The sequence below is a fragment of the Helianthus annuus genome, chromosome 5 (genome assembly GCF_002127325.2).
Source record: "Helianthus annuus cultivar XRQ/B chromosome 5, HanXRQr2.0-SUNRISE, whole genome shotgun sequence".
Classification (NCBI taxonomy): Eukaryota; Viridiplantae; Streptophyta; class Magnoliopsida; order Asterales; family Asteraceae; genus Helianthus; species Helianthus annuus.
This window is the reverse complement of record NC_035437.2, coordinates 56533054-56556302: the sequence shown is the minus strand read 5'-3', so window position 1 is coordinate 56556302 and position 23249 is coordinate 56533054. Positions and strand designations below refer to the sequence as shown.

General features: G+C 36.0%; 2 long non-coding RNA genes across 2 annotated transcripts; both read left to right on the top strand.

Moving 5' to 3' along the window:
• The first annotated feature begins 4314 nt into the window (after nucleotides 1–4314).
• On the top strand, nucleotides 4315–7206 carry LOC118492274. Its single transcript, XR_004892930.1, has 3 exons — nucleotides 4315–4598; nucleotides 6486–6543; nucleotides 7023–7206. It is a non-coding gene; the product is annotated as an uncharacterized LOC118492274 (long non-coding RNA).
• Nucleotides 7207–14797: 7591 nt separating this feature from the next.
• Nucleotides 14798–17689, top strand: LOC110938885. Its single transcript, XR_002591780.2, has 3 exons — nucleotides 14798–15081; nucleotides 16969–17026; nucleotides 17506–17689. It is a non-coding gene; the product is annotated as an uncharacterized LOC110938885 (long non-coding RNA).
• Nucleotides 17690–23249: the final 5560 nt, after the last annotated feature.

The window sequence follows — 23249 nt, the reverse complement described above, 5'->3', positions numbered from 1 at the left end:
TGCAGAGGTGCCATATCTATCCTATCTATCCTGAGCTCACCCAGGTTTTTGTCCCACCGTGTGTTACGCCAGAGAGTACTGGTCTTGTGGTGGCACAACGCTTGTAAATTGGCAGCAAATGGTATGGTTTCAGGAGGAACCCCAAGCCAAACTCTTAAACCAGCCTGGGCCCGATTAAGACAATATAGTCTGGGCGAAGTGGGCATTTGTAGGTCCCGAGATCGGAGGATCGATAACAAAACCAAATCCTTGTTTATCACAAACACGGTCACGGGTGCGGAATCCCCGTAACGATGCCAAACCAAACACAGTTAATAAGAACACGGTTTAACCAATGAAACACAATTTATTGATTAAACGGGATGAGAACCGATAAAAACATATACAAACAATGTTTTACAGACTCTCTCAAAGTCTCACAGCTCTCCCCTTTGTTCTCTATCTCACACAGAAACTATGAGGGGGTATTTATACTAGACAGACACAGACCAAGACGAAACGCAAAGATGGCACGACGAAACAACAAAGTCGACGAAACACTTTCTGTTTCGTCGACATACATTTTAATCCATATGTTTTGTCGTTTGTTATGGCCCAAATTGAAAAGTCAAAGCCCAACTGAAGATTTCGGCCAAAACATGCATTCCTTACGAAACAGATTCAACAAATATTCAATTTGTAAAGATTAGTCAACCATGACATCATCATGACATCACAATAATGATGTCAGTGTGATGTGTCATCGGGACTTGGTTCGCAGCGCTCCGTGCCTCGCGTGTCGAATGGGGCGCACGACGGAGGAATGTCGTGACGTCGGGCTTCAGCCGGACCTAACCGTGTCGAAACCAAGTTGAACCGAACCGAGTCGAGTCGCGTCCACATAAAGTGTATCAACAAACTCCCCCTTGGACGCTACTCGTGATGGTTCGTCTTCTGTGTCTTCTATGTCGAAGAATCTTCAAAGTCTTCACATGTCGTAAGTAGAAAGTGTATCAACAAACTCCCTTTTCATTTAGGAAGTGTGTTAACAAACTCCCCCTTAGAATGAACTCTCCATTGAGTCATGCTCGTGAATCTTTTGATCGTTAATTCTTTAGATCCTTGTGGTGTTGATGAAGGGTCATCGGCAACTCGATCATATTTATCTTTTGAGTGCCTTCACGTCGTGTCTTCATTCCAAAGCTTACCATCGAACATGTTCTCCTCGCTTTTAGCATCTGCACCTGCAAGAAATCTAAACACATAATGAGAACAACTACTTGGAATATAGTTAACATTTAAACAAATGACACCTATGTGACCATATCTCAATCAAACACCGACCGATAACAGTTTGAAAGTTTAAAACATTGATCAATTTTAATCCTTTAACTTTCAAAACTTGTTAACTTCGACTGTTTATGAAGATGCAATTGTTTTCCGGCTTAAAATCAGGATTTTGGTTAGGATAGACTCGAGTTCCAACATCGGTCAATCAAAAATAAACTAGAAGCAAAATCTTTTTGGCTTTTATAAAGTTTAAATTAAAACACACCTAAAATCTTTTTGGTATTTTTCATTTTTCAATTGTAAAGACGGAAAGCAATAAATAAATATATACAAAGATTCAATCGAATTTTGGAGAAAATGAGTTGGCACGTCGGTAAGCGGTGCGGACCATGACAACATTGACGAGTTTCATAGTGAAACAATCACGTGTGAGGTCATATTCGAGTTCAACGTGTGAGGCTAAAGAGTGCTGTACGAGATGATAATTCAAAAAGCAGCTTAAATATCGACAAGTATAGGAGAGATTAGAAATTTAAAACCGTATCCTGCAACTGCTTCGTGCATTGCAAGGAATCTAAGTGCTCTCCCAAACTGGACATCCACTCGGTGTGAATTTCAAAGTCGATTCTTTGTAGCTACTTCAATTAATCGAGAAATCTCTTCCCAGCAACAAGATCATAAACCTCTGGGTCCGGCTGGTTTTCCATATTGCACCAGCGAAGGTCTTTGTCTTTCTCTTGAGAAGTAGTGTGCGGTTGTACAATCCACGCATGGGCATCCGCACACCCGGTTGGTTTGTTCAACAAACACATTGTCTTCAATCACACTGCGAAGAAATGTACATTGCACGTTCATCTTGTGAATTTTTGAACTTCAGGCGTGCTGCAGGTGCGTACATTTTGATTGAATCTATCCTGGGACCCGATCAAGGCCTTTAACAATAAAACTTTTGAATGATTCTCATTTTGTCGAAGCTTTTCAATTTCTTTCTCAGACATTTCTTTCACTTTTTTTTCTCCATCAAAGGCAACAATTTCTTTTGTCGCCTATCTTGTGCAAGGACGCTCCACTATCAACCTTACAACTATCGAAAGTTCCTCCTGGAACATCCTACACACTCACTCAAAGATTAGTTGGAGAGGGGGACCCAAGCCTTCATAGACTTGGGTTGCCCCTGAGAATCAAGAAATGTAATTTCAATTTCTTGATGATTTTCAAACCCTGCACCTCCCCCCTGAACTTTCACCCGTTTTAGGTTTCCAAGTTTGTTTTTGTTTACCAGTTTGATTCTTATAAACAGATTTTGAAACTTCTGGTATTAATGATTGTGAAGAACTTGGTTCCCTTTTGACTTCAGATTTTAAAGCCTTTTCAACAGCTTTGATGTTTTGACGTCGTTGTTTCGTTTCTTGTTCCTTAACAGTTCTTTTATCATGTTTTGGTGAAAAAGGACGACGTTGTGGGTGAACCTTTTCAGGTGGTGCTCTTTCAACAAATTTCTCTTTTGGAGTATTTGTACAATTTTTAATGATATGTCCAAACTCCCCACACTTAAAACACGTTCTCCTTTTGTTGGTGCATTCATCTGTCGTCTTCGTCTTATGTCAAGTCTCGGTTTCGGTGTGGATCTCAACAAGCGTGACATCATATATGTGACATGACGAGTGACATCACATATATGATGTCACTAGTTAAACATGCTCATCAATTCAACATTCACGTGAAAGTCAAGATGAATGAAGACAAAAGATATTTTGGTCCAATAAGACATGTCCATTTGATGGTCCAATTAGAAATGAAGACATGACCGTTTGAATCATATGTAAGGTGACCGTTTGTAATTTTTATCCGTTTGAAAGGGTGTGGCCGTTTGAGGCCTTTTGTTTGAAAGTGTTAACCGTTTGAGCATGTTCAAACGGTTGGGTCTTCTAGTATAAATAGGGTTCAAACTGTCATCATTTGTAACGAACGGGTAAAGTGATACCGAGGTGCTGCCGGTATTTCCTCTTATTGTAAACACTGTCATTGTGACAATCGGCAAAATTCCGGTAATTCCGTACAACCTGAACAACTAGTTAAATTTTTATTTTCGCGTATACGACTTGATTTTAATTAATTAAAGTCTTGAGAGTCTAGGAATTACAAAAATCATAGTAAATTATGATAACAAATCCGTTGCGATTGGAAACAATATCCTAGACTAACAATAGGAACGCGATTAAACAATACTTGTCAGTACTAGTCGCGGTACAGTCTGACACGATAAAAACAAGACATACGGATATGTCTACACAAATATTCTATAAAAAGCTTTGTCCAAAAATAACATGTGCCTTATTATTTACAAAATTCCAATTAAAAACCAAATTGTCCAAGTCAGCAGAATAATACAGCAATCCTATGGAAATTTACAGCATTCCGCAGAACCAAACAGTAACAGTCCGAAAACCCAAAAATAAATATTATTTGACATAAATAATATAAATATTATAGGTATTAAAAACGACACAAAATCCGCAATCGAATTTTATTGCGTTAAGCTGCACGGCTAGTTCAGTAAACTGCCAGTCAGAAAAGCCGGTACCGGAACCGTGTCAAAAATAATAAAATTTCAGTCCAAAAAGTTGGATTAATTATTTGGATAATAAAACATGTACAAAAATAATTTTTGTTATGTATTTATCTAAACAAAACACGGTGTCAGTATTTAACCCGGTACAGGACCCGAACCGACTTTTTCACCCGAACAACAAACTAAAAATTTTGGTGGACTAGTTTTACCTAGTGTCACATTACTTTAAAATGTGGAACCTTGAAACTTTATAAAAAAATTTATATGAATTATCAAAGTTTATAAAGTTTATAAAATATAGCTAACTTTAAAAAAAAATAAAAAAAAAACCTTCCCCCCATGCTAGCTCACCACATGTGTGGGTCCCCATGCCCACTCACTTTTCAAATTTGATGTGTTGTAAGACATGGAGGAGTGCTTAGTCATTTGTGATGTCTAACTTTTTATTCAATTCAATTATGAATCACTTTGAGATCCAAGACTACATGCAAACACTCCTCATTTCACTTTCATAATTTACAACACCAAAACTTTCATCTTTCCTTTTCCCTTCTTTGTTGAAATCGGCCAAGCCAAACAATTCCCATCTTCACTTCCAAAAATCTAAACAGCTAGAAATTCGTACATACATGGAGGTGCATGGTTGATTCAAAGCATTTCCAAGACTTGAAGATACACTAGAAGCACTTTGGTAGCACTAGGAGTTCTTGAATCATCAACATTTTCATATCATCATCTTTATTTTTCTAGCAAAATTGTAAGAATCCTTCACTAGTTTCTATTTTATTATTCTTGAGTTTTTAAAGAATACAAGTTCATCTTGAATCAAACCAAAACAAAACCCATATGAAAAACACTAAGAAAAACCAAAAATCATTATTTTTATCTTATGATTTTTCTATGATTTTGGATGAACTTGAAGAAGCTTATGCTAGTGAAAATGAATCTTGGTTATTCTTGTATAAAAACATGATCTAAACACATGCATGTTAGATCTACCAAGATTCATCAACAAAAATGATGAACATGGGTTTTTATGATTTAAATAGTTAACATGCATGCTAGAGAAGCATGAGAAATTATTTAAATCCAAGAAACTAAATTTTTGATAAATTACTTGAATAAAGTTTCCATTTCTGGAAAGAATCAAGAACAACAAATGTGTTGGTAGTAAACGTTTTGAATACACATTTATGCTTTAAATGACCTTGTAAGACATCTAAAACAAGAGTCTTTGATAAAATCTTGTTCTACAAATTTTTGGTAAAAATAAGGAATAAAGTTTCCTTTTTAGGAAAGTTAAGAACAATATCATGTTCATGCTACTTTTGTTGACAAATTTGGATAGATATTGATACTTGATGTTTTGTATTGAAATAAATTGAAAACAAGTTTTGTATAAACTTGGGTAAAGTTCCATATTTCAAACAAAACTATGGCAAAATTTTTATAAATTTTGTTATGTTCTAAAAGTTGTTAAACAAAGAATTATGTAACTAAAACAACTACTTGAGGTCTTTGAACATGGTCAAACAAATTTTGGACAAAGACATAAATCCATATTTTATAAAAAGATTTCTAAATAAAAATGACAAGTATATATTTTTGGATAAAATGTGTACTTACAAAAATATTCATCAAGTATCATAAGTATATATATTTTTGATGTGTACATCATATGTTAGTTCAAATAGGAACAAATGCACAATTGATACACATCCATAAAAATTACAAATATATATATATGAACATGAAAAACGAAATAAAAAGTCCATCCTTGGACACGAAAACACAAATGGACAAATTCGGACACTATTTGACTATATGGACTTTTGGACAAACAAAAATGGCACAAACAAAGCAAATGGTAAAATGTGACGGACGACACAACGGGACAAACGATATGAATAAATAAAACCGACAAGTAGTAAACGACTAGAATAAAATATGAACCGTCACACAAGTTTATGCACTAAAATGTTCAACTTTGGCATAAATAATGATTTTTAGAAAAACTAGATTTTTATAAAAATACAAGTATTACTATTATTATTTTTCACTAGCCCAAAGTTTTGCATTTTGAAAACTAGTCCATAAATTAAAAATTGGGCTAATGCCCATTTCTCATAAATAAAATTTGGGCTAGGCCCACTTTTACAAAACAATGGACTAAAATGTATTTTTAGTCAAAATTGGGCTAAAACCCACTTTACAAAATACTTGGGCTAAAAACCCAATATTTATAAATTATTATGGACTAGATATATTTTAGAAAACAATTTAGGCTAGGCTCATTCTTACACAAGTTATTTGGGCTAAGTCCACAACTATATACTAAATTGGGCTAGGTCTACCTTTATAAAATGTTTTGGGCTAAGGCCCACCCCTACAAATTAATTTGGACTTGACCCATATTTTCAAACAAAGTTATTTGGACTAGGCCCATAAGCACCAAATACCTAAAATGGACTTAAATTCTAAAACATAAATTAAGCCCATTCAAACACAAATAAAATAAAATAAATGTATATATACAAGGAAGTTATATATATATACGAAAACACAAAAACAAAATACAAGATAGAATATTTGTACGATACACAAAAACAAACCTAAGTGTCTAACTTGATTAGAACACTTGTAGGTTAAGAAACGAACCGCGAACAAGGAATCGAATAGAGATTTGCACGGAACGCAAATCTGTGAGTTCATGTTTCCCCTTTTACTTTAAATGTTTATAGTTTTAAACTTCGGGGATGTATACATGTTACAAATAGTATGATAATACAATGAAACTATTTTGATCACATGCGGATAGGTGTTAAAATAAAGGGGCCATTAATGAATAAACAAGTACCGAGGAACAAACGGATAGATCTATTTGGGTTTTGGCAAGCCCCACTCTTAACGACAACGATAACCACGATCGTCAAGAGTGCCTTTGTGTCCAAACTAGTGTCGTTGACACACACGATAAATTGTCAAGGTTTGGTTGCCTCCTATTCGGCATACATATTAGTGTCCTTGCAACACACTAATGATCATACAATTTTTTTTATCATACTATACAAAAACGAATTTTATTACTTCAAATGTTTTGGAGACTCATTTGATGCGAAAACAAAATAACATGAATTCACTCAACTTTTGTTGATGTTTTCAAAATTAACATGTATTACAGGAGATTAGTGGACGGCTTTGGAAAAATATGTTCAAGTGGTTATCAAGAACACAAGCTTTTGTGATGTCATCCATTTTTGGTTGTTATGTTTTGAACTTTGAATAATGTAGTTAAAGTTGTTGTTGTTTCATGTTTCAAACAAGACATATGTAATGTAAATTATGGTTTCGAATCAAATGTATGGATGAACATCTTTTATGTTTCAAATATGTTGTTTACTCGATTGATTGTAACGATTGCCGCTCTCGTCACACCTCGCCATACGCTTCCGCATAAACCGAAAATCGGGGTGTGACAGACCTGGTATCAGAGCATCAATTGTAATGAACTAAGATTCTTTTTGAGTCTAGTCTACAATTTCAAAACGATGTTGTTTACAACAAGCGTTCTACATTATATTTTTACAAAGCGTCCACAAATACAAAACGATAATGCAAGGATACTATGTGATAGTATTAAACGATAGTTCGAAACGATGATACCAAAGACTAGTTTATTTGGTACAAGTCTATGGGGTTTAGACACAATAACAATAAGTCGAACTTGAAACGATACACGATATAAAAAAACGATGAAAACAAAAGTACAATTGCCCAAAAATCTATTATTTATAAGTTGTTCACATCTAGACGTTGTACGGATTATTTTGCCACGACCATAATATCTTAGTATTCAAATTCTATTATTATTCTGGATTCTCATAACAAGCGTACTGACCTCGCATCTGTTGATGAGCTTATGGTAGGGCGTAGTCCCTAAGTGAAACCTTGAGCTCGACATTTCATAAAAGATGGTTGTTTTCCCTCGGACACGGAAAACGCCTGACTTCAATGATGACAATGAGGCGGAGGTAGTAGCCTTGGACGAACACTCTATTAGTAGGAACGAGGCCCCTATGGTTCATATTAAGCATGATTGGTGACATTCTTGCCAAGATAAGGTAGATGAAACACTCATCTTGAAGGTACCCATTCAGCCATTATTGTTATGAATCCTCTTACTTCTATTTCTTAACTTCGTGCCATTCCGCGAGCGATGGCTACAAGTATTAACGCGTGGACCATCATGAAGGTCCATTCTATGTTAAAGGTAATTAGACAATCATGTCCCCCTCTCCGACTGATCGTCTGTTTTGAACGAGGGAACGCTAGGGTGACCATACAAGGCAATTTATTATTACGGGGGCCCACGTAATAATAAGTTGCAGTGGATGGGAATCCTGGTGGGCCCTGCGGGTCAGACTAATGATCACTACCTGTTCAAAATTCATGAGTTGTTACTTAAGAATTCAATTTTTCCATTTCTTAGAACGCTAACTAAGGTGATTACTATGATTCCCCATAATACATTAAAAACTACACGTATTGATTTCGTGCCTAGCATCCGATCTATATCACAAGTCAGTTGAGACAAGTCATCTAAGCAAACAAATTAGGAAAACCATCCAGGAAGGATTTTCCTCAAACATTCTAAAACTCCAACATTTGGGTTAATCTCACGATGCCTATAACACCTTATCATATTTATTGGAGTTATTGCGATAAAATACGTTATTTGACATTCGTTTGGTCTCAAAGGGTAATATGGCACGAGCCATGGCGCAAGTCTCTTACCATATTCCATTCGACATCTATAGAAATCATAACAACTTTGTTGGAATTCGTTGAGCTCAAACAATACTAATGTATTCGTCACATGAGTTAATGCGACGAAGGACTTTCCTTACTTTGGACGACCAAGGTCCATAGAGTATGGAATACATACTGTAAGGATAGAGGTAACTGCTTGGTTTTCCCCTCCTGAACAGATGGTTGTTCTGCTAAGGCATATGGACAACACATACATCCTATCACCCACGACTCTCCACCTTACTATTCCGATGCACATTCTCAACCTCCACTACCAGACATAAGCCCATCTAATCCTTATCTTCCATGCCATTTTCCGCTTATTATTATAAACTATGAATTTTATCTTCCAAGATTCATCTTAGTTTTCCCTTTCGATGAGTCCATGATCTTAAGACTCAGATTTCTGCTACTCGACCTCCCCTGGAATGGCCCATTACTATCATTTTTCCGCTATCAGTACCTCCACACTCTACATTCCACAAAGCGCCTCTATCATTTGAGGAACACATTCATACCCTTGAGAACCACTCGACTGCCACCATTAGGCACATTTTTGGTCTCGAGGAGGAGGTTACGTGCCTTCATGGTCTAATTTCTAAGTCTTCACTTACACATCCCACACCACGGTAGTTATGTTCAATTACTAACTTTTGGGAAGTATACCCTATTTTGTGAAAGACTAAAGACTGTTGAAGACTTGGAGACTAAATATCAATCAGGAACAATGTGAAGAAAAGACTTCACCTTATTTTATATATTACGATATGTCGTGTATCGACCGAAGTGATGTAACTCCGAGATTATTTTTGTTTTCTTCACTAAAATAATTGTAAAAAGGTGACATGGCATATATAAGTTGGTATTTTCTTATTGACACACTGTTGTAATTTATTTTACATCCCTGCAAGGATGTGATGAATATGGTGCGAAAGATTTGCATAAGTATCATTATGATCTATCTTGACCTTATGATCATAGTGCGTGACGACATGTTTTTATTTTCGATCATGTCTAATCTCTTCGATATATATTTTATATATATATGAAGATCATGGCACCAGAACGAAATAACACTTTTTAAGCCCAAACGGAACCCTTACCTATAACACGAGCTGAGCTTGCTGCTCTACTGAACCAGTGAGTTGCAGAAGCAGTCGTACAACATGAAGCAAACCATACTGCAAACAATGGTGGAACTGGAGGAACCATATTGAGAATTGCTCAGGCTATAACTCTTGCCTTAAGTCTTATGAGGATGTAGTAAGGATGGGAAAACTGAATAAAGGTGCGGTGAAAAAGGAGACGCATGTGGAGTCTACTTCGAGTAACAATAAGAGAAAGTATTCATATTTCAAGAAAGGTTCTATGTCGAACAACAAACATAAGAAAACCCCTACGAGTAAGAAAAACCAAGGCATTCGTTGCCACAACGGAAAAGAGTGGTAAGAAATATAATGGAAATGCACCTAAGTGTAAACAGTGTGGTTATCACCACTATGGTGGATGCCAAGCCACCAAGTGTGATAAATGCGGGAAAATGAGTCACCGCACAGAAAAATGTTGGGGTAACAACGAGGTGGTTAACAAAGAAGGAGGCAGTGGTAACGATAAAGAACGAGGGAGAACCCAAGGCTGTTTTAATTATGGTGATATGGGACACTTCAGGAAGGACTGTCCCAAAGAGAACAAAGGCCGCAGAAGAGCCTTTGTAATTGGACCTCAAGAGGCACGACAGGATCCAAACATGATCCCGGTACGTTCCCTGTCAACGATCATTTTGCTTCTATTTTGTTTGATATCGGTGCAGATTTTAGTTTTATATCTTTAGAATTTAAAGATATACTTGGACTAAAGTCAATTAAACTAGATATTCCGTTCACTATCGAATTAGCGAATGGAAAGGTGACTGAATCTGATAAAATTGTTAAAGGATGTTCCTTAGAACTAGGAGCAAGAAAATTCAAAATTGACCTAATACCTATTCAACTAGGTAGTTTTGATATTGTAATTGGAATGGATTGGCTATCCATCAATCAATCTGAAATCGTATGTTACGACAAGATCATTCGAATTCCCCTTCCTAATAACGAAACACTTCTTGTTCTTGATGAGACAAACAAAATGCTGTTATGAATTATTTCCTGTATGAAAACCCGAAAGTGCCTACGAAAAGGATGTATAGCATTCTTAGCGCACATAGTTGACAAAAAGGCCATGGAGCTAAAACTTGAGGAAATCCCGGTTGTTAAGGAATTCCCTGAAGTTTTTCCTGAAGATTTGTCGGGAATACCTCCACAACGACAAGTCGAATTCCGAATAGACTTAATTCCAGGTGTCGTACCTGTGGCAAAGTCTCCATACCAGTCTGCTCCTTTGGAAATGCAAGAATTGTCCACACAACTTCAAGAGTTGTTGGACAAAGGTTTTAATTAGACCAAGCTACTCACCCTGGGGAGCTCCAGTGTTAATCGTGAAGAAGAAGGACGGAAGTTTTAGGATGTGCATAGACTATCGGGAGTTGAATATACTCACAATCAAGAATTGGTATCCATTACCGAGGATTGACAATCTAGTTGATCAACTACAAGGATTGAGCTATTATTCGAAGATTGATTTGAGATCAGGATACCATCAACTCAGAGTTCAAGAAGAAAGTGTTCCAAAAACGGCAATCCGAACTCGCTACGGACATTACGAGTTCCTTGTTATGCCTTTTGGCTTAACAAATGCACCAGCGGTGTTCATGGACTTAATGAACCGCGTGTGCAAGCCTTACTTTGACAAATTCGTGATAGTGCTTGTCGGTGATATATTGATATACTCACGAAACAAGGACGAACACGAGCACCATCTTAGAACTATCATTGAGTTGTTGAAAAAGGAGAAACTGTATGCGAAATTTTCTAAATGCGAATTTTGGCTTCGCGAAGTTCAATTTCTCGGACATGTAGTCAACGAGAAAGGCATACATGTTGATCCATCGAAAATTAAGGCCATAAAGAATTGGAGTGCACCAAAGACACCGACTGAAATACGTCAATTCCTAGGATTGGCCGGTTATTATCAAAGATTCATTGAGAACTTCTCGAAGATTGCACAATCCCTTACTTCTCTCACTTAAAAGATAAGAACTTTGAATGGGGAGAGAAACAAGAAGCAGCTTTTCAACTGCTTAAAGACAAACTCTATAATGCACCAATTCTGTCACTCCTAGACGGTACGGATGATTTCGTAGTCTATTGTGATGCCTCACGACAAGGGTTAGGATGCGTGTTAATGCAAAGGGAAAAAGTTATTGCATACGCATCACACCAACTAAAGATACACGAAAGGAACTATACCACCCATGACCTAGAGTTAGGTGCAGTCGTATTTGAACTAAAAATTTGGCGTCATTACCTTTATGGTACCAAATGCACGATATTCACGGATCACAAGAGTCTTCAACATATATTTAACTAGAAAGAGTTAAATATGCGCCAAAGACGATGGGTCGAATTGTTGAATGACTACGATTGTGAGATCAAATATCATCCGGGCAAAGCGAACGTTGTCGCGGATGCATTAAGTCGAAAGGAACGAGTTAAACCTTTGCGTGTGCGATCTTTAAGACTCACAATTCATAACAAACTTACCTCTCGAATGAGATGCTCAGCAAGAAGCATTAAAATCAGAAAATGTCAAAGCAGAAATGCTTAGAGGTATGGAAAAACAACTACAGCCAAAAGAGAATGGAGCCTTATATTTCATGAATATAATTTGGATTCCTCGTTTTGGTGGTCTTCGAGACCTAAATCTTGACGAGGCTCATAAATCCAAATGTTCGTTACATCCTAGAGCAGATAAGATGTACCACGATCTCAAGGAATTTTATTGGTGGCCTAATATCAATGGTGATATTGCGACATATGTTGGAAAATGTCTAACATGTGCTAAAATTAAGGCCGAGTACCAAAAAAAAAAAAAAAAACCTTTTGGAATGCTACAACAACCCGAAATCCCTAATTGAAAATGGAAACATATTTCTATGGATTTCTTAACTAAATTACCCAGAACTTCCCGTGGTCACGACATGATTTGGGTAATCATTGACCGATTAATCAAGTCAGCTCACTTCTTGCCTATTCGTGAGAAAGATAGTACTGAGAAGTTAGCTGAAATCTATCTCAGAGAAATTTCAGCAAGACATGGTGTAACTTTGTCAATAATCTCTGACCGAGACGGTCGTTTTATATCAAGGATTTGGCAGTCTTTTCAAAAGGCCTTTGGATTCCCAATTAAATTTGAGTACGGCCTTTCATCCCCAAACTGACGGTCAAAGTGAACGCACGATTCAAACTTTAGAAGATATGTTGTGTGCTTGTGTGATGGACTTAGGTCGAAATTGTGATACTCCCTTGCCGTTAGTGGAGTTCTCATACAATAACAGTTATCACACGAGTATTAAAGCCACACCATTCGAAGCGTTATGGCCGTAAGTGTCGATCTCCACTATGTTGGGCGGAACTAGGCGACAAACAAATGTTAGGTCCTGAGTTAGTTCAAGAAACTACTGATATTCAGGATTCGAGACCGTATCAAGGCGGCTCGAGACAAACAGAAAAGCTACGCGGATAGACGTTGTAAACCATTGTCTTTTGAGGTTGGAGACAAGGTGTTGCTAAAAGTCTCGCCGTGGAAAGGCGTAGCTAGATTCGGTAAGCAAGGGAAGCTTAGCCCGAGATACATAAGACCATACGAAATCTTGGAAAAGATTGGAAACGTCGTCTACAAGTTAAAACTGCCAGAAACACTCAGTAGCGTTCACGACACTTTTCATGTGTCGAATTTGAAAAGGTGTCTTTCGGATGAAACACTTATTATTCCCCCGGACGAAATCCATGTAGACGACAAACTCCGTTTCATTGAAGAACCTGTTGAGGTTCTGGTTTCAAGGATTCACAAAACGAGGAGAAGTCGTATCAAACTATTCAAAGTCCGATGGAACTCGAAACGAGGACTCGAGTTCACATGGGAACGAGAAGACAAATTCAAAAAGAAGTACCCTCATTTGTTTAAGAAAGTCCCAACGAAGAGTAACGCAACCTAAAATTTTGGGACGAAATTTTCTTTAACAGGGGGAGAATGTGACAATCGGCAAAATTCCGGTAATTCCGTACAACCTGAACAACTAGTTAAATTTTTATTTTCGCGTATACGACTTGATTTTAATTAATTAAAGTCTTGAGAGTCTAGGAATTACAAAAATCATAGTAAATTATGATAACAAATACGTTGCGATTGGAAACAATATCCTAGACTAACAATAGGAACGCGATTAAACAATACTTGTCAGTACTAGTCGCGGTACAGTCTGACACGATAAAAACAAGACATACGGATATGTCTACACAAATATTCTATAAAAAGCTTTGTCCAAAAATAACATGTGCCTTATTATTTACAAAATTCCAATTAAAAACCAAATTGTCCAAGTCAGCAGAATAATACAGCAATCCTATGGAAATTTACAGCATTCCGCAGAACGAAACAGTAACAGTCCGAAAACCCAAAAATAAATATTATTTGACATAAATAATATAAATATTATAGGTATTAAAAACGACACAAAATCCGCAATCGAATTTTATTGCGTTAAGCTGCACGGCTAGTTCAGTAAACTGCCAGTCAGAAAAGCCGGTACCGGAACCGTGTCAAAAATAATAAAATTTCAGTCCAAAAAGTTGGATTAATTATTTGGATAATAAAACATGTACAAAAATAATTTTTGTTATGTATTTATCTAAACAAAACACGGTGTCAGTATTTAACCCGGTACAGGACCCGAACCGACTTTTTCACCCGAACAACAAACTAAAAATTTTGGTGGACTAGTTTTACCTAGTGTCACATTACTTTAAAATGTGGAACCTTGAAACTTTATAAAAAAATTTATATGAATTATCAAAGTTTATAAAGTTTATAAAATATAGCTAACTTTAAAAAAAAATAAAAAAAAAACCTTCCCCCCATGCTAGCTCACCACATGTGTGGGTCCCCATGCCCACTCACTTTTCAAATTTGATGTGTTGTAAGACATGGAGGAGTGCTTAGTCATTTGTGATGTCTAACTTTTTATTCAATTCAATTATGAATCACTTTGAGATCCAAGACTACATGCAAACACTCCTCATTTCACTTTCATAATTTACAACACCAAAACTTTCATCTTTCCTTTTCCCTTCTTTGTTGAAATCGGCCAAGCCAAACAATTCCCATCTTCACTTCCAAAAATCTAAACAGCTAGAAATTCGTACATACATGGAGGTGCATGGTTGATTCAAAGCATTTCCAAGACTTGAAGATACACTAGAAGCACTTTGGTAGCACTAGGAGTTCTTGAATCATCAACATTTTCATATCATCATCTTTATTTTTCTAGCAAAATTGTAAGAATCCTTCACTAGTTTCTATTTTATTATTCTTGAGTTTTTAAAGAATACAAGTTCATCTTGAATCAAACCAAAACAAAACCCATATGAAAAACACTAAGAAAAACCAAAAATCATTATTTTTATCTTATGATTTTTCTATGATTTTGGATGAACTTGAAGAAGCTTATGCTAGTGAAAATGAATCTTGGTTATTCTTGTATAAAAACATGATCTAAACACATGCATGTTAGATCTACCAAGATTCATCAACAAAAATGATGAACATGGGTTTTTATGATTTAAATAGTTAACATGCATGCTAGAGAAGCATGAGAAATTATTTAAATCCAAGAAACTAAATTTTTGATAAATTACTTGAATAAAGTTTCCATTTCTGGAAAGAATCAAGAACAACAAATGTGTTGGTAGTAAACGTTTTGAATACACATTTATGCTTTAAATGACCTTGTAAGACATCTAAAACAAGAGTCGTTGATAAAATCTTGTTCTACAAATTTTTGGTAAAAATAAGGAATAAAGTTTCCTTTTTAGGAAAGTTAAGAACAATATCATGTTCATGCTACTTTTGTTGACAAATTTGGATAGATATTGATACTTGATGTTTTGTATTGAAATAAATTGAAAACAAGTTTTGTATAAACTTGGGTAAAGTTCCATATTTCAAACAAAACTATGGCAAAATTTTTATAAATTTTGTTATGTTCTAAAAGTTGTTAAACAAAGAATTATGTAACTAAAACAACTACTTGAGGTCTTTGAACATGGTCAAACAAATTTTGGACAAAGACATAAATCCATATTTTATAAAAAGATTTCTAAATAAAAATGACAAGTATATATTTTTGGATAAAATGTGTACTTACAAAAATATTCATCAAGTATCATAAGTATATATATTTTTGATGTGTACATCATATGTTAGTTCAAATAGGAACAAATGCACAATTGATACACATCCATAAAAATTACAAATATATATATATGAACATGAAAAACGAAATAAAAAGTCCATCCTTGGACACGAAAACACAAATGGACAAATTCGGACACTATTTGACTATATGGACTTTTGGACAAACAAAAATGGCACAAACAAAGCAAATGGTAAAATGTGACGGACGACACAACGGGACAAACGATATGAATAAATAAAACCGACAAGTAGTAAACGACTAGAATAAAATATGAACCGTCACACAAGTTTATGCACTAAAATGTTCAACTTTGGCATAAATAATGATTTTTAGAAAAACTAGATTTTTATAAAAATACAAGTATTACTATTATTATTTTTCACTAGCCCAAAGTTTTGCATTTTGAAAACTAGTCCATAAATTAAAAATTGGGCTAATGCCCATTTCTCATAAATAAAATTTGGGCTAGGCCCACTTTTACAAAACAATGGACTAAAATGTATTTTTAGTCAAAATTGGGCTAAAACCCACTTTACAAAATACTTGGGCTAAAAACCCAATATTTATAAATTATTATGGACTAGATATATTTTAGAAAACAATTTAGGCTAGGCTCATTCTTACACAAGTTATTTGGGCTAAGTCCACAACTATATACTAAATTGGGCTAGGTCTACCTTTATAAAATGTTTTGGGCTAAGGCCCACCCCTACAAATTAATTTGGACTTGACCCATATTTTCAAACAAAGTTATTTGGACTAGGCCCATAAGCACCAAATACCTAAAATGGACTTAAATTCTAAAACATAAATTAAGCCCATTCAAACACAAATAAAATAAAATAAATGTATATATACAAGGAAGTTATATATATATACGAAAACACAAAAACAAAATACAAGATAGAATATTTGTACGATACACAAAAACAAACCTAAGTGTCTAACTTGATTAGAACACTTGTAGGTTAAGAAACGAACCGCGAACAAGGAATCGAATAGAGATTTGCACGGAACGCAAATCTGTGAGTTCATGTTTCCCCTTTTACTTTAAATGTTTATAGTTTTAAACTTCGGGGATGTATACATGTTACAAATAGTATGATAATACAATGAAACTATTTTGATCACATGCGGATAGGTGTTAAAATAAAGGGGCCATTAATGAATAAACAAGTACCGAGGAACAAACGGATAGATCTATTTGGGTTTTGGCAAGCCCCACTCTTAACGACAACGATAACCACGATCGTCAAGAGTGCCTTTGTGTCCAAACTAGTGTCGTTGACACACACGATAAATTGTCAAGGTTTGGTTGCCTCCTATTCGGCATACATATTAGTGTCCTTGCAACACACTAATGATCATACAATTTTTTTTATCATACTATACAAAAACGAATTTTATTACTTCAAATGTTTTGGAGACTCATTTGATGCGAAAACAAAATAACATGAATTCACTCAACTTTTGTTGATGTTTTCAAAATTAACATGTATTACAGGAGATTAGTGGACGGCTTTGGAAAAATATGTTCAAGTGGTTATCAAGAACACAAGCTTTTGTGATGTCATCCATTTTTGGTTGTTATGTTTTGAACTTTGAATAATGTAGTTAAAGTTGTTGTTGTTTCATGTTTCAAACAAGACATATGTAATGTAAATTATGGTTTCGAATCAAATGTATGGATGAACATCTTTTATGTTTCAAATATGTTGTTTACTCGATTGATTGTAACGATTGCCGCTCTCGTCACACCTCGCCATACGCTTCCGCATAAACCGAAAATCGGGGTGTGACAGTCATTTCAATATACAAGAGGTTTAAAGTGTAATTCTAGCTGTTTTTCACATTCGTTTCTTAGGTTCCGCCTCTGAAACGAACTAGAGCTCTTCTGACCGACTCATTCGGGTCGAAATCGATCCTACAAGTGGTATCAGAGCTCAGGAAGAAGAGTTCTATACAATTCAGCTGCAATTTTTGCTTCTACATCTTTCTTTTTCAAAAATCACAAGTTTTCACGGTTAAAATCTGTTGAAACTTTCACAATGTGTGCGTAATGATGTTTTAACAAACACTTGAAAGTTTCAGCTTAAAACTCGAAGTAAAAGTGGTGAAATTTGACTGAAAACTGGTGTCCGTTTGAACGTGCCAAGTGCCTGACCGTTTGAAACTGCTACCTTACCGTTTGAAAACTGTCCTATCGTTTGAAAATGCTATGGATTTCGTTTGAAAATGCCTATTCAGTTTGAATGATCGTTTGAAAGAGTCAAGTCCGTTTGAAAATGCATGTGACCGTTTGAAAAGGCATCACTCCGTTTGAAATATAGTTTGAAAAGGCATCTTCCGTTTGAAAATTGGGAATCGTTTGAAAAGTGCATCGAGTTGTGTATAACATTTTTCGAGGTGTCAGTAAGTGGGAAGTCATATTGCATGTTATATTGCATGTGACGTATCATTACGGTTGATCGCCAACAATATATTGATCCAATCAAGTGTTTCGTTTATAAGGTGTCTGCAACAATCAGCTAACGGTCAAATAGAATTCACACATTTAAAGGTCCAATTACTTATCAAATGCTAAAAGTTGTCTGCCATAATTGAACTTGTAAGTGTTGTCGTTTGTCCACATTATAAACAAACGGCCCAATCACAATCAATCATATTCACTCTCCACTAAAAAAAAACGGTCCAATCAATATCATTCTCATATTATAATCGGCCGATGTGACCTAGTTGAATGTTCAAATTGTACGGCCCTATCATTTTAGAACAACCAAAATATACCGGCCCAATGAAAAAGTAGTGTAAGAGTTTGATATTAATACATCTTGGTCAATGTGTTTAATAGTCATAGTTGTCAGAAGGTTTTATTTCAGCCCACGTGAGTCTTGCGGTCCAATTACATCAATTGAACTTTAATTGTTGAAGTATTATAATGCGGACCTATCAAAGTTTTTTAAAGGAATCATTGAGTTTGTCAGCCACATTCTCGGCCCAATCAGAATTATTCGGCATATTAATTCATTTAAAAGATAAGGCCCATCTCGGCTCATTGGAGTTGGTCAAAACAGTGTGATTGTGAGTTTTGGGTCAATTTGCACCAAATTCAAGTCATGTCAGTCTCATTCGCACAAGGTCATTGAAAAAGTCATTTGATTTTGATCCGGGTCTACACAGTTTGTCAATCCTCAGTTCGCACAGAATATTCATCAGTTCGAGTGATTCGTTTCGCACGGAGTTTCAGTTTGATTCAGTTGCTTTGATAAGTGATTTAAACTGATTGTGTTTTTGTTTGTTGCCGTTAATTCAGGTGATCCAGTTGATTCAAGGTGATTTGTGTACCAACTTGTTTAAAGAATAGTTTGTGATTTCTTGAAAAGAATTATGGACAACGATTTTTACAACGCATTCGCTACGTCTTCATCTACTCCGGCTGTCATTGCTCAGAACATGAATCTTGAAAACGAGACCGGAACTACCCAAAAACCCCCTAAATTGATGAGTATCGAAGAATATCATGGATGGAAAGATCGGTTTGAAAACTGGGTTCAAGCCAACCATCTAAGATCGTGGGAGTGCATAATAAAGAAATATGTGTTACCGTGTACTGATATGCATGGTGAAAAGGAAATATCTGAATTTACTACCCAAGAAAGAGAAATGTATCGGGCTGAGAAGATGATGATTAGTTTGCTTCAACAAGCTATGAAAGAAGACATCTTCATACTGCTTCAGCATGATAAAACTTCAAAGTCTATTTGGGATGCTCTTCGTACTAAGTTTGAAGGCAGTGAAAAAATGATCAAGAGCAAGAAAGCATTACTAAAGAAAGAATTTGATCTTTTTAGTAGTTTACCCGGAGAAGACACAAAGATATTTACAAAAAGGATTTCCCGATGTCGGTTAACTCATGTTTTACCTCAATGCCGTTTACCAAAAATAAGATAATCAGAAATGATTTATCGAATTTTGTAAAAATCAGTTGGCACGTCGGTAAGCGGTGTTGACCATGACAACACTGACTAGTTTCATTTTGATACAATCACGTGTGAGGTGATATTCGAGATCAACGTGTCTGGCCAAAGAGTGCTGTACGAGATGATAATAATTCATAAAGCAGCTTAGATATCGATTAGTAAAGGAGAGATTATAAATTCAAAACCGTATCCTGCAACTGCTTCGTGCATTGCCAGGAATCAGAGTGCTCTCTCAAACTGGATATCCACCCGGTGTGGACTTCAAGGACGATTTTTCAGCTACTTCGATTAATCCGAGAAATCTCTTCACATCAACAAGATCAGAAACCTCTGGGTCCGGCTGGTCTTTCACATTGCACCAGCGAAGGTCTTTGTCTTTCTCTTTAAGAAGTAGTGTGCGGTTGTTCAATCCATGCCAAGGCATCCACACTCCCGGTTGGTATGTTCAACAAACACATTTTCTTCAATCACACCACCAAGAAATGTACACTGCACGTTCATCTTGTTGATTTTGAACATCAGACGTGCTGCAGGTGCGTACATTTTGATTGAATCTAATCTGGGGACCCGATCAAAGCCTTTAACAATCAAACTTTGGTATGATTTTCATTTTGTCGAAGGTTTTCAATTTCTTTCGACAGACAATTCTGTATTATTTTCTTTTTCTCTCCATCAAAGGCAACAATTTCTTTTGTCGTCGATCTTGTGCATGGACACTCCACTATCAACAATCCGATGACTATCGATAGTTCCTCCTGGAACATCCTGCACATACTCACTCAGAGATTAGTTGGAGAGGGGTGTAACATTTGTGCTCGCAAACATTGTGAACAGTTCAACTATCAATAAAACAATGTTATTTGATCCCAATGTTTGTTTGGTTGTGTTTTACATTTCATGTTTTGACTTTTGTTCGATTTTAAACTCTACATCGCTTACTGGAGAATTATACGCAAACTGGTGCGTAAACATACTCAGTTTAATGCGACAAATACTCCGGAACATCAACATATACTCAACATACCTTAAATAACCTTTACATAACTTAGAAATAAGTTTTGAAGGCTTTGGTATGGCAAAAACAAGTTAATTCGCTTACAGGGACTAAACTTGACAAACTACGAAAGTATGCCAATTTGAAAAGTGCATCGAGTTGTGTATAACATTTTTCGAGGTGTCAGTAAGTGGGAAGTCATATTGCATGTTATATTGCATGTGACATATCATTACGGTTGATCGCCAACAATATATTGGTCCAATCAAGTGTTTCGTTTATAAGGTGTCTGCAACAATCAAATAACGGTCAAATAGAATTCACACATTTAAAGGTCCAATTACTTATCAAATGCTAAAAGTTGTCGGCCATAATTGAACTTGTAAGTGTTGTTGTTTGTCCACATTATAAACAAACGGCCCAATCACAATCAATCATATTCACTCTCCACTAAAAAAAACGGTCCAATCAATATCATTCTCATATTATAATCGGCCGATGTGACCTAGTTGAATGTTCAAATTGTACGGCCTATCATTTTAGAACAACCAAAATATACCGGCCCAATGAAAAAGTAGTGTAAGAGTTTGATATTAATACATCTTGGTCAATGTGTTTAATAGTCATAGTTGTCAGAAGGTTTTATTTCAGCCCACGTGAGTCTTGCGGTCCAATTACATCAATTGAACTTTAATTGTTGAAGTATTATAATGCGGACCTATCAAAGTTTTTTAAAGGAATCATTGAGTTTGTCAGCCACATTCTCGGCCCAATCAGAATTATTCGGCATATTAATTCATTTAAAAGATAAGGCCCATCTCGGCTCATTGGAGTTGGTCAAAACAGTGTGATTGTGAGTTTTGGGTCAATTTGCACCAAATTCAAGTCATGTCAGTCTCATTCGCACAAGGTCATTGAAAAAGTCATTTGATTTTGATCCGGGAATACACAGTTTGTCAATCCTCAGTTCGCACAGAATATTCATCAGTTCGAGTGATTCGTTTCGCACGGAGTTTCAGTTTGATTCAGTTGCTTTGATAAGTGATTTAAACTGATTGTGTTTTTGTTTGTTGCCGTTAATTCAGGTGATCCAGTTGATTCAAGGTGATTTGTGTACCAACTTGTTTAAAGAACAGTTTGTGATTTCTTGAAAAGAATTATGGACAACGATTTTTACAACGCATTCGCTACGTCTTCATCTACTCCGGCTGTCATTGCTCAGAACATGAATCTTGAAAACGAGACCGGAACTACCCAAAAACCCCCTAAATTGATGAGTATCGAAGAATATCATGGATGGAAAGATCGGTTTGAAAACTGGGTTCAAGCCAACCATCTAAGATCGTGGGAGTGCATAATAAAGAAATATGTGTTACCGTGTACTGATATGCATGGTGAAAAGGAAATATCTTAATTTACTACCCAAGAAAGAGAAATGTATCGGGCTGAGAAGATGATGATTAGTTTGCTTCAACAAGCTATGAAAGAAGACATCTTCATACTGCTTCAGCATGATAAAACTTCAAAGTCTATTTGGGATGCTCTTCGTACTAAGTTTGAAGGCAGTGAAAAAATGATCAAGAGCAAGAAAGCATTACTAAAGAAAGAATTTGATCTTTTTAGTAGTTTACCCGGAGAAGACACAAAGATATTTACAAAAAGGATTTCCCGATGTCGGTTAACTCATGTTTTACCTCAATGCCGTTTACCAAAAATAAGTTAATCAGAAATGATTTATCGAATTTTGGAAAAATCAGTTGGCACGTCGGTAAGCGGTGTTGACCATGACAACACTGACTAGTTTCATTTTGATACAATCACGTGTGAGGTGATATTCGAGATCAACGTGTCTGGCCAAAGAGTGCTGTACGAGATGATAATAATTCATAAAGCAGCTTAGATATCGATAAGTAAAGGAGAGATTATAAATTCAAAACCGTATCCTGCAACTGCTTCGTGCATTGCCAGGAATCAGAGTGCTCTCTCAAACTGGATATCCACCCGGTGTGGACTTCAAGGACGATTTTCCAGCTACTTCGATTAATCTGAGAAATCTCTTCACAGCAACAAGATCAGAAACCTCTGGGTCCGGCTGGTCTTTCACATTGCACCAGTGAAGGTCTTTGTCTTTCTCTTTAAGAAGTAGTGTGCGGTTGTTCAATCCATGCCAAGGAATCCACACTCCCGGTTGGTATGTTCAACCAACACATTTTCTTCAATCACACCACCAAGAAATGTACACTGCACGTTCATCTTGTTGATTTTGAACATCAG